The 13,270-nt window shown below is 51.8% G+C and overlaps 1 pseudogene; it reads left to right on the top strand.

The window, feature by feature from the left end:
* The first annotated feature begins 1,496 nt into the window (after positions 1-1,496).
* LOC143388913 (agrin-like) lies at positions 1,497-5,651 on the top strand (annotated as a pseudogene).
* The last annotated feature ends 7,619 nt before the right edge of the window (positions 5,652-13,270 follow it).

Consider the following 13,270-nt stretch of genomic DNA (forward strand, 5'->3'; position numbering starts at 1 on the left):
ACCGCCCGCCGCCAGCCTCTGCAGCTCCCATTATGAATCAGTCATTCATCTGCAGAGGAATGACTCAGTATAAACTTTTCAGCAGCGGCTTAAAGGAAACCCACCTCCCTCGCAGCTGCCGGAGAGGCCTGGCGCCCGCTGCCCGGCCGCAGCCTCCACACAAAGTTTCCCCAAGTTGCGGCGCCTGGATGGGGGGCGGTGGCGAGCAGGGCCTGCGCTGCTCAGGACCCGCCACCCGCCGGGGACAGCCACCGCCACCGCCGCCGCCACCGCCCCTGACCCCGTGGCGCGCCGCCGCTGGCGGCTCAGGGGCGCCGGGGGCGTCCTCCGCCGCCACCCGCAGCATCATGCTCCCCTGGCAGCCCCATGGGGGGGGGCAGGGAAGGGCGGGCGGCCGCGGCTGCTGGCTGGAAAGTCGCTGCTGCGCCGTGACCCGCAGGCGCACGTGGCGGCCACCGCGCCGCCCCGCCTCATGCACCCTCGCGCTGGCACTTCCTCCCGCGCTCTGGAAATCCCAGGCGCGCGCGCCCCCGCCCGTTGCCAAGGGCCCTCGCTGCCGCCCGCCTTAGCAATGGCGCCACTGCAGATCCAGTTCTGAGAGGACAGAACGGTGTCCTTTCCCTCCATCTTCAGCTAGGCCGGGCTCTATCTTGGACTCTCTGAGCCTCACCTATCCAGGATAAGCTGGAGAGAGTGGCCTGGAGCGGCGAGGGGGTGTGTCTGGCGCCCAGACGGGACCACCAGCCGATGGACAGCAGGGGGCGCCCTGCTCCCTCGCGGCCAGGCCCTGAAGCCCGGGCGGGGAGGTGGGCGGGTCTGCGCGCCGCTTCCTTCAGTCACCGCCCGTACCGGTCTGCCGTTGAGGGCCACGGCCTGCTGGGGACGCCCCCGCGCCCTAGTGAGCAACAGTCTGGCCCCCGAAAGCTCTGCCGCGGACCCCAGCTGGAGGGACCACTCCCCCGCCGGGGGAGGGGCAGGCCTGTGGGCCGAGGGGCCGCGGGTCCGGACTCCAGCAACCTCTCTTTCAGCCCAGTTGTCTCCGCGAACCCCTTGGAAGTCTAGTCACGTCGCCTCTAGATTATGCATTAACCCGACTTCAGCCGCATTTCCTGGGGGGGACGTCCTCGCAGGCTGGGGAGGGGCGTCCGCAGGGGTGAAGCACAGCAGAAAGCCCTGGGCCCGCCCTGCCCCGCCCCGGGCCTGCCTGTGTCCCCGGAAGGTCTCACCGCCACCCGGCGCGACTTAGCGCCCCCACCCCCGGCCTCCGCCCTGCGCCGCTGTCCCGGTGCTTTGTTCGCCGCCGGCCTGAGTCGCAGGGCACCAGGCGGGCGAGGCGGCCCCCGTGGGGGAGGGGCAGGGCTGCTTGGCCCCGCCCCCGCGCCGCCCACGCTCCAGCCGCTTCCCGGGGGGCTGCTTCCTGTCCTGTCCAGTCCGGTCCCCGGCGCGGCCCAGCCTGCGCGCTCTCCCCGCCGCCTTCCGCTGTCCTCGGCTTCGCCATGGCCAGCCTGCGGCCGTCCGGCCCGTCTCAGATGCGGCCACTGCTGCTGCTCTTGGTGGTGGCCGCGCACACCCTGCCCATCGCTGGCGGGACGTGCCCGGAGCGCGCGCTGGAGCAGCGCGAGGAGGAGGCGAACGTGGTGCTCACCGGCACGGTGGAGGAGATCCTCAACGTGGACCCGGTGAAGCACACGTACTCTTGCAAGGTGGGCCCCGCCGGGACCCCAGCCCCGGGAGGCCTGGGCCGGGGCCTCTTCCCCGCGATGCCGCCCCGAGGCCCTCCCCTTGCTTGCCGGCCGCGCTGCTGGGACCCCTATCCCAGGCCGTGGGAATGATCCCGGACACTCCGCAGCCCCCGCTCGCGCTCCCTTGGCGACCACCAAGCCTCCGGGTGGGGCGCCTGGTCCCGGAAAACTCTGGAGCGACAGGGAAAGTTCCTGCGGTGTTGCTGCGGTACCGCCAGTGGTGCCCAGGCCGGGCAACCGGGTGTTGGCTTCCCCTCCGCCCAAAGCCCTTTCCCTTATCGAAAACAAGTGCACCCCCCCCCAGGGAGTATGGGGGCTGCCGCGCCCCCTCCCCACCAGCCGAAGAAAAGGGGTAGGGTCGGGGAGGTGACGCTCTTTGCCTGGGGTGTGGACGGGAGCTCTACCTGTGATCAGTGCTGTTTCCCCCTTCTCAGAGGCGGATATACCAGTGCTAAAGGGGGTGCCGGGAGAAAGAGGTGCACAGCCTAATTTCCTAACGTAGGGAGACTGCTGAGGGGTGCTGCGGCCATGGTTGTGGGGGGCTGGAGCAGGGAGTGGGCGGGGCCGCTGCTGAACCTCGCGTGCCTGGGCCCAGTGGGGAAAGGGGAGCAGGGGCAGGTGCTCTATCCCGCTCCCGGGAATACTGGAGCTCCCCTGGCCATAGGGAGGGGAATCTTGTCCCACTTCTCCTTCAGCTGGATCTGGGAGCTCCTGGAGTAGGTATGGTGGGTTTCCTCCACAATCTTCCAGGGAGGGCCCTGGGGACCCAAGGTTGGTCCTCCCTCTGGCCCCCCCAGACTACCTCACTGAACCAGAAATGGATCATTCTTGTTCCATGGAGATGGGGAGGGTTGCCGCCGGTTTCAGAGTGGTCTGTGCGGGCTACAGCGCGCACGGGGTGGGGGGGGGGTTCCCCCCCACCGAACCCCTCCCCTCACCGCTGGGCACTTTGCCAAGCCCCTGCAGGATTTTCCCGACTTCCTCCCTTGCTCCTGGGTGTGGCTGGGTCGGGGGAGGCCATGAAACCAGCAGGCCCTCTCCTGCCTGGGTTCTCTCCTGCTGGAGTCTACAGATGTGTGGAGGTTAGATGAGGCTGAACCAGCTGATGGAGGGGTCCCTGCAGACTCTGCAGTCCTGAGCTGGCAGGTGGAAAGGCGTCCCATTGTCTTTCACTCCCATTCCAAGAGCCCTGGCCCCCAACAGCTCTTGAAGAAGGGGCCTCTTCCCAGAACTCCATTCGCAGGGAGTAAAAGGATCTGTGGACCTGTTATGTGGGCTACCTTGGGTGGGGGGCTGTAGCTGTCCCTCCTGCAATAGTGTCAGAGTAGATGCCCTCAGGGTCCCAGGAGGAGAGGTGTAGGGTGGGGCTGCCTAAAGCTGCCTGAACTTGACTTTGTGGCTCATGGCTACCTTGGCTGCCCTGACGCTGGAACTGGAGGAGGGGGCCTTCATTTCCTGGAAGGAAGGTGTCAGCCCACCCACAGGGGTGTAAAGATCCTGGCTGGCCGCTTGCCCCCAAACCCCCCTCCATCCCTGTGTCCCAGTCTTGGCTTTGCCCAGAGTGTGAGCAAGTGGTGGTAGGCAGGTTGGGGGAGAAAAGGAAGGATGGAGGAGGCAGGCAATCCAGACCAGGTGGATCCCTCACCAAATCCAGCTTGAGCTGAGGTGGACATTTTGGAGTTGGGGTGCTGATCTTGGTTAGACCTGGAATAGGAGCTAATTCCTGGGGTGGGCCTGTGTTCATGAGACATCTTATCACATGAAGAGGTTCCATGTCCTCACATGACATAGGGGGGCAGCACCACCCCAGCACTGTGTATGTTTACCTTCAGCCTCTGCCCAGGGCAGTCCAGAGATCTCTGCCCGGGCCTGGTGTCTACTGTGGCATTCCACCTGAGCAGCTGAGGTCAGAGCCACAAGGGCCCAGGCCATTGTCTGGTATCCTTCCCCCAGGAGGAAGAGGACCATTAACACCTGCCCCTGTGTCTACCCAGGTTCGAGTCTGGCGGTACTTGAAAGGCAAAGATGTGGTGTCCCAGGAGAGCCTTCTGGATGGTGGCAACAAGGTAGTCATTGGTGGCTTTGGAGACCCCCTCATCTGTGACAACCAGGTGTCTACCGGGGACACCAGGATCTTCTTTGTGAACCCAGCACCCCCCCTACCTGTGGCCAGCGCATAAGAATGAGCTGATGCTCAACTCTAGCCTCATGCAGATCACCCTTCACAACCTGGAAGAGGTAGTGTTTTGTGTAGAAGGTGCGTGGGGGGATCCGTGTAGGGATCCAGTGGGGTGGGCAGCGGGCTGGCAGGTATGTGTGAAAGGTGGGCTTGGAGGTGAGTGGCAGAGCGTTGGGCCCATGGAGAGTGAAGAGGGGTTTACTTGCAGCTGGAACACATACTGTCTTGCTGTCTGGCTGTGTTCCCACCTCATTTCTTCTTTGCTGCTCCCTGGCCACATTTCTAGTCATCCCGCCATCAGAGCCCAAGGAACAGAAGCAAGCCCTGCAAAGGGACTGGCTTCCTCTGCTTCCTCGCCCCTTCCCCTTGGAGGGCTCTTTCCCAGGGGAGGAACTGGGACCAGGTGAATGAATGGACACCAGCTGTCATGCTCTGGCAGAAGCCCCATGTCTGCCTAGACTGGGTGCACACATTTGAGCAAAGCCCTTGTGGCCAGGCTTAGGGGTTGGAGGTTGGGGGCCTATCCTGTGTGTCCAGAGGCCCACGGTTTCTGGGAAGAGCTGCTGTGTGGGATGAGTTCTTCTGGGGACTAGACAGGTTAGTGCCTCTGGGAAGTGACCTGTCACACATTCCACAGGCCAGGGAATGTGGTGGGATAATGTAAGAGTTTGTCGCCTCCACTTCCTGTCTGTTCCCTTATGGCTATCTGGAATGGGATGTGGGGTGGGGGACGGAGAGAAACTTCCTCCTCAGGGCAGTGGCTGGGGTCATGACTTCCACTTATTTGAGGTGCTCTGTTGGCCAGTGGGGAAGTCCTAACTATTGTCTGCCTGTCTGCTTTGATGCAGCTCCTGAGGGGGATCTCTGGGACCCTTCCCCATGCCCACTGTGTTGTCTTTCTGGGGGCACTGTGAAGGAGGAGGGACATAGCCCAGAATGGGCAGCCTTGTGGTCTGTCCCCCAGCTGTGGTCAGCTGCTCCTGGGCTACCTCCAGGTCCCCTGGATTGGGCCCTGCTCAGCAAAGGCTTAGCCGTGGGAGTCTAGCCAGGCCATCCCACTGGGCAAAGACCAGTCCTGGTCCTGCCATGGAAGCTGGCCTGGGCATGGCATGGAGGCATGGGGGGATGAGTAGGACGGAGGAAGGCCTGGAAAAGGAGGGTCTTGGTGCTGTCCATGCTCATCCCTGAAAGATCAAGAGGGAAAATCATTAACTCTATGAGGGGTGGGTTCCTCCTGAGGGTCTGTGACTCAGTAACTGAGGCCTGATAAGGAGTCAGAAGTCACACAGAGGAAGGGTGTCCTGGGCCCAACAGATTCAGCTTCTGAAGCCTACTTTTCCCATGCCAGTCCTGGGCTTTGGTGTTATGAATGACCAGGCTGAGTAGAGGGACAGCTGGGGAGGAGAATTCCCAAGGAGACCCCCCAGGTAGTGTGGCTTGACCTATTGTGAGCCATGTGGCTCAGGGATCAGTTAGGACCTGAAAGCCAGGTGGGGGCTTCCAGACAGGCCAAGGGGACACAGGGGAGCCCCAGGAAGAGGGGACAGAATGAGGAATCTGGGTTCCGCGGTAAGGTTTTGGGGAGCCCAGAGACCTTGAGCAGGGTTGAGTGACAGGAATCTCTACTTTGGAAGCAGACCAGGGTTCCGTGGCTGCTAGGACAGGGACCATGCATCATTGACTCAGGGTGAAACAGGGCTCTACCTTTTTCAGGCCCCCCTGAGGCCTGAGGGACCAGGCTGAAGGTACATCTCTTGCCCAGTCCTCCCAAGCTGGTTCCATCTGTTCTGAAGATGAGCACATCAGCCCCCTCCCCAGTCCTAGTGATGGTGGACAGAAAAGGCTACAACCTAGTCGACCCTTCCCCACACTGCCCACCCCAACAGGGCACAGGTGATCTGGTCTTCAGTGGTCACCCAAGACGTACATGGCCCTCTGTGTGGGAATCCAGTCTGGGAACATGTCCTCCCCACCCCTGCCTAGACACTGCCCTGAGGGGTCCTGCTGCAGGGACATATACCTTTCCCCTTCTAGAGGCTTCTTTCCTCAGTTTCTCCCCTGGGCCAGCTGGAACTTCCTGGCCCTGTCCAGTCAGCCCCTCCCCCAGCTACGGGCCCCCTAGGAAGTCTCCTCCTCTCTCCTTTGCCTGGGGAGCCACATTCCTGGCATAACTGAGACAGGTATGTGCCCCTCCCCCTGTACCACCTTTGGGGGCCCCTCCTGCTCCTTCCAGAAGGCAACCCCACCCCCTGCTTTGCTGGGGAGAGTGGCTTGGCTTAGCCTCACTCCCGTGCCAGCTGCCATTTGGGAGCCTGCTCAGGGCAGCCATCTGCCACCTTGTGCCAGTCTGGACATTGTTCCACACTCCCATCACCTCCCTCTCCACCTCAGGAAGGCCTCAAAGCCCCCAAGAGGGACGCAGGCCTGACTGGGGGCTGGCAGGGCAGCCTGAGGCCCTTCCCTCCCCACTCCAAGCCAGTAGCAGAGAAAGGAAGTGTTGTCTGCCCCTGCCGGGGCCTGGCACAGGGACAGGCAGGGGGCCAGGGTTGGAGTGAGCCTGGCACCTGCCCAGCTTGGCTCTGCCCAGCCCTGAAGCTGGGGGTCCTGGCAGCCAGGCTCCCAGGTCTGGCCTAGCCAGCAGTGTTCTGGTCAAGCCCTTCCTGCCAGCCCAACTGTCTAGCGCCCTCAGGAGGACAGTCCCAGGGCAGTGGGTGGGGGCATCCTGACCCCCAGGCCAGGTTCCTTTCTCCGATCTCTTGATCTCTTAGGGGAGGCTTCTGGACTGCTGAGGTCGCTCTCTGCTGTGTACTCCATTTCTGTACCCACCCCCCAGCTTTCCCACATTCCTCTGCAGATGGGAGGTAGCTTCTCCCTGTTCCTGCTTCCCTCTTCTAGACTCCAGGTTCTCAGCCTACCCCTTGGCCACACCTAGTGCCCTCAAGGCCCCTTCCCCAGGCAGGTCCAGGCTGGAGGCTGCTGGCACTGGAGACTGCCTGCCACAGGCAAGCTGCCTGTGTGGCTGGGGGAGGGGCTGCCTCCTTCCCACCCGGGTGCTGGTGCTGCTGGTGCTGCTGGTGCACCTGAGTGGGTCTATCTTGTCTTTGGCTTCCCCAGGTTTCTGGGGCAGTTCTGGGATGGGTGGGGAATGCCCTGGATTCTGTGGGGTGATCTACCTTACACAGGCAAAGTAGGGCAGGATGGAAACAGCTCTTGGCTTTTTCAAGACCCACCCCCATTCCCCTAATCCCCACCCAGAGAAGAGCCCCCACTTCCGTCCCCCCACCCCCCACTGGAAGTGGAAAAGTCTGCTTTGAAGCCAGCCTCCCTCCCTCTCCTGGGCTGCCCCCGTGGGTGCTAGAGGGAGTCCGTTCTGTTGGGGCCTGCCTGTACCTTCACAGCACCCCTGTGGGTGGGAAACTTCGCAGGGGGCTGCATTCAAGGTTAGAGGCCACCTACTCGGGACAGCCACGCAGGTCAGAGACCAACTTCCCAGCCCCAGAGGCTGAAGTGGAGAGACTGGAGGTCAAAATGGGGCTGTTCCCACACTGAAGGTTGCTCCTGCCAGCTCCCTGCCTCTCCCCACCTGGCTGTTCTGCTCCTCTCAGAAGGGCTGATCCCCCAAACCTAGATGATCAAAGCCTACCCCCTTCACGACAGGAGGTGGAGAAAAGAGAAGAGTTACCCCCCAAACCACCAAATAAGTTATTAGTTTATTATAAAAGTGGAAAGGTACAATGGAATTTTAGATAGTCACAAAAGAGAAAAACATCCAAACATATTCTAATAAAATTTCACAACTGCAAGAATTAAAAGAATAATTCAGAAATTTCAAGACAAGAAAATTACCTACAAAGAATAAAATTCACATCAATAGCTGATTCTCATTTAAAACACAGGAAGCTAAAAATTGGTAAAAAATCATTAGCAAAAAGGACATAAACCCAAGCATGACATTAACTTCTCTGGATGAGACAAAGCTAAGCCTAATTTTCAAGATATCAAACAATAGGTACCATGTATTTGCCCCATCTGAGGGAATGTGTATATAGGAACTCTAGCCCTTAAAAAATAATGTATCCTAAAGGTAGAATCATACCAATGGAATTTTAGATAGTTGCAAAAGAGAAATACATACAAGCTTATTTTAATGAAACAGAACATCTTCCATATATATATGAAATGTGACTCAGCCTTTAAAAAGTATGATATTATGCCATTTGCTGTTAAATGATGGAGCTGGAGATTGTCATGCTAAGTGAAATAAGCTAATCACCCCTAACCAAAAGCCCAATGTTTTCTCAGATATGTGGCTGCTAATACACAATGGGGTTCTTTAGTTAGAGGGGAGTGAAGGAGGGTAGGGTAGGAAGGATCATAGAATGAAACATTCATTATAACCCTATGTGCATATATAATTATATGACTGGTGTGATTCTACATCATGTACAACCAGGACAACGAGAAATTTTACTCCATTATACATGATATAGCAAAGTGTATTCTAAACAAACAAAAAAAAGTGCATTATACTGTCATGTATAACTAATTAAAACAAATTTAAAAAAAAATTTAAAGCAAACAAATCAGAAATGAAACTTCAAATAGTGGAATAAGAATTGGAAAGCAAACAAGAGTGATAAATTTTTCAATATAATCAAAATACAAGTGGGTAATCAGAGTATGACTAGGATGTGGGATTTAAACACAAAATAAGTATTATTAAACTAGGAAGGACAGAGTGCAGGAGAACCCTAAAATATCACTAAACCAAAAGTACTAAAGGAAGGAAAAAATGAAGAGTTTGAGGAGGCAGATAGAGATAGAACATAAATGCTGGTTTGGGATGGTGTAGTGTGGGGCAGTGTGGAAAAGAAACTAGCTCTACTGGTGTATCTGTTTTGGAGAAAGAAATTATTGGTGAAATAGTACATCATGGTCAAGAGAATGTCTCCATCATTTAAAAATAATTAAAATATGTCTATATTATCAAATTCAGGAATAAAACTTAACTATAAATAATGTAAGAGTATTGTGATAATCCTAAACACACAGGTAATGAATAATTGCTTGACTAAGCAAGTAGACATAGGAAAGAGGGACAAGAAGAAAAATGTGAATATTAGTTGGTTAATTGATGTAATGGGAGGGATCATGAGTCTAATTTATCTTGGTAATGTGAGAGTCTAGACCGTGGTGCATGCTGATGCAAAACATTTATTAGTTGAGTGAACAAATGATAAGTGTGGGGTATATTTTCTTGGGCAGATTAGTGATATTATAAGCTAACAGCATTTTAAATTAAAAAAAAAAAAACTAAAACCTATGATTACTCAATGGAAGACACTTCTCTTGGCCACCCTTTCCTTGAGTCTTCATGCTCAGAATTAAACATCTATGGAATTGATACAAAAATGCATTGGAATAGCAATTTTACATTCCCATGCTGGATAGAGTTGCAATACTTCATTTTTTTACATCCCGATGCTGGTATACTACACCCATCCAATTTTCTAAACAGGCAAGAGAGAAAAGGCTCTCAGACTTATATAGATTAGAATGCAAGTCTGAGCAGAGATTCTTTTCTAGTTGGGTGCCCTTGCCCAAGTCAGTTAACTTCTTGGAGCCTCAATTTGATAATGATCATCCTAACAATGATAAGGTGATAATTAAGAAAATATATTCATCATTTTTGGGCACTTTATGCTAAGCACTTCATAAATGACATTGCATGAAATTTGCTAAAAGTATGTAAAATGGGTATACTAGTAATACTTTAATGTTGACCTCACATTCTGAAATAATTGCAGGCAACTGAATGAAGAGAACTTAGGGAAATCTACAATTGGAACTGAAGTTCCCTTTACTTTCTTCACTGCATAATTCATCCTTCAGCTGAGTTTCCCATCATATACATCACTTATCGAGCCAACGGATCTCAGGTGGATACTCTCCAGTTATGACTCAGTCCTGAATCTCTAACCAATTACTTTCTACCTTCATTCTGTCTTTTTCTTAACTCACCTGGAATACATTTTTCTGTTTTATTTCCACTTTCCAACTTGGTTTGCCCTATGACTTCTGTGTCCTCTGGTCCTCCTTGCCACAACATTCTATTCCTTTTAAACCTAAAATTAAAAACTTATTTCTTTTTACAGAAAAGCATGACACAGTCAAGGGAAAAGGTTCCTGTTAGAATTTGTGCATTTCAAATATATTATTGTGTTTCCTATCACTATTTTTTCTTTGTAATTATATTTTTAAAAAATAGATTTTAGTTTTTGAAACGGTTTTAAATTCACAGAAAAAAATGAGCAGAGATTACAAAGATGGCACACCTTCCCCCTGTATTCCTCATGCTTAGCCTCCCCGATTAGAAACATGCCCCATTAGAATGGTGTATTTGTTATAATCACTGAATCCATATTAACACACAGTGATCACCCAAAGTTCATGGTTTACCTTAGCTTTTTCTCTTGCTCTGGTATGTGCTTTGGGTCTGGGCAAATGTGCATGACCTACACCACCACTGCAGTATCATGTAGAGAAGAATCCCTGCCCTAAAAATCCCTCTGTGCTTGTCTATTCATGTAATGCCATTTAAAAATGATTGCATACTATTCCATTAATGGAACAATTAAAATTTATTTTATCTATCTTATGTTAGAATCTATTTAGAAACTGTTTCCAATGTTTGTTCTTACTGTTGGTGCTGCTCCATTGTGACTAAAGCTTTGTGTCTGTTGCGAGTTAAAAGCCTTAGGATAAATCACTGAGATGATCGAAACTTGGATACATTACTAAAAATATTGAGATGATTAGATTTTATGTTTACACTTTCTCATATCCTAAGACTATACTAAATGTTTTTTTTTTTTTAAAGAGAGAGTGAGAGCGTGAGGGAGGGAGAGAGAGAGAATTTTTAATATTTATTTTTTAGTTATCAGCGGTATTGTACGTGGTGCTGAGGATCGAACCTGGGCCGCACGCATGCCAGGCGAGCGTGCTACTGCTTGAGCCACATCCCCAGCCCCTATACTAAATGTTTTAAAGAAATCTTTGCCAACTTTGTAGATGAAAAAAGAATTACATTGTGCAATTTGCATTTTTTGATTAAGACTGAACATTTTAATATTTTTTATCCATTTATTTTGTGTGTGTGTGTGTGTGTGTGTGATTTCTATTGGTATTACTAAATCCTTTCTTCATTAGAGCGTTATTTTTATATGGACTTGAAGAAGATCTTCAAAAGTTAAGGATATTGGTCTTTCATGAGTCATAACTTAAAAATAATTTTCCACCTTGTTATCTACCTTTCTTTTTTCAGTTTTATTTGAAGATTACTTTGGATTTATAGAACGTGGAAAAACAATCTAGAAAACTCCTGTCTACTCTATATCCAGCTTCTCATTGTGTTAACATCTTATATAACCCACAAAACAATGATGAAAACTAAAATATTAAATTTGTTGGAATTCTATTAAATAAATAGCAGTGCTTGGATTTTATTCATTTTTCACAAATGTCTTTTTTTGTTTTAATACCAAATCCAGTTCAGGATAACACATGGCACTTAAACCTCATGTCTCCTTGGTCTATTAAAATCTGTGTGGTTCTCAGTCACTCCCTCTCACAAAGGTGACTTCTGACACCTTTAAGATCATGCCTTTAACTTTTAAATGTTAGTTTTAGAGATATTTGCATCTAATGCATTTTTATGTTAAACACATTAATAATCTCCTTTATGGTTTCTGCCTTTGGTATCAGATATGCAACTCTTAAAAAGTATTGTCTTGCCAAAGATCACACAAATATTTAATATTATGGTAGGTGTGCAGTTTCATTTATTTATATTGAATTTTAATTTCTCTGGAATTTATTTTGGAATAAGCCATGAAGTAGAAATGTAAGTTACTCTTTTGTCCCCAGGAGATCAAACATTTGTTCCATTTTTTTGAATAACCTGCCTTATAAAAGAACTTTCACATGCCTTTGTGATTCTTATTATTCTTTTTAACCACCAATCCTATTCTGTTTTATTTATAAAACATGTTTATAATATGTTTTATTTGTAAATGTTTTATATTTACAATATGTTTTATTTATAAAATGTATTTAGAGTAACATGTTTTAATATTGCTTTTTTTTTTTTTTTGTAATTCCAAAGTTTACTTCCCTCGAGGCACAGGACACAGGTGAGGGGAGGACTCACACATTCACCCTAACAAGACACAGGCCTGAGCACCACCACTGGAGGGCGGCATCCAGTCACAGCACACAAAGCCACAGCCATGGGCACCAGGAGGGGCCAGCAGGCAGGGCGTGGCACCAGTCTGCCGTGGCTCTGGGTTCCGGTCGGCATAAAGCAATAAATACTAACAGGAGACATGCAGAATGGAAGCCAGGGTAATGAGGGAGACAGGGGTGGGGATTTTCTCATACGTCCAAGCACAGTGGCAACATTTCAAGTATTGCAAGGAAAACCACATGTTTCTATGTATGTGGCACATGATCTCTGAACCTATATTGTGGGCACCACTGACCCACATCTGCCTCCGTGGATGCTCAAGGATACATTCAAGTAAGGCTGGCAAAGCTGAGCCAAGCCAGGGTGGGAAGACTAGGGAGGTCCAGGTAGGGCACCCTGAGGACACCCCGCCCTGGGCCCTGGGAGACAGGGCTCAGCCCAGCCCAGAAGATGCCAGGCAAGAAGCCTTGACATCAGGACCGGCTGTGAAGACCCGGGGAGGTTCTGCATATGTTACTTTTCCTGTTGCACAAAATGTCCACCCTCCCCTGCCCACCATGTTCAGGTGGGGATGGAGGCTGGGCACTGCCTATCCTGTGGCCACAGGGCAGGATGGTGGGGAGCAGCCAGCCAGAAACACCCACATTGCAGTGGGTGCCTGGCAAGAGAGCCATGCCATACCCTGGCACCTGTCAGGTTCCTCCTGCTTCCCCACAACGTGGCACCCACAGCAAAGCTCAGGCCCACACACCTAGAGCAATTCCTCAAACACCTAAAATTCTCGCCTTTGAACAATGAAAAAGAAAGAACTGCAGAAAAATAAGACACATTTTAGGAGTAAAGTGTGAAAGAGGACATCTGTTGCGCGTTTGGGAAACTCGGTGCTTCACACTGTCCCTAAGAGCCTTTCAGCCCACGGACAGAGTCTCCTGCAGGGCAGCGGTTCCTCTTCCTCCCAGGACCACACCAAGGGCTGGGGAGGCCGTGCACACACACGCTGGCGGGTCTCCTCGTGTGTATACACCTATGTGCGTATCCAGAGCTCCGGGGTGTCCATGCGTGTCCACGCATGTTCACATGCTCCCCACAGAGCAGGAGAGGGTT

The sequence above is a fragment of the Callospermophilus lateralis genome, unplaced genomic scaffold (genome assembly GCF_048772815.1).
Source record: "Callospermophilus lateralis isolate mCalLat2 unplaced genomic scaffold, mCalLat2.hap1 Scaffold_45, whole genome shotgun sequence".
Taxonomy (NCBI): Eukaryota; Metazoa; Chordata; class Mammalia; order Rodentia; family Sciuridae; genus Callospermophilus; species Callospermophilus lateralis.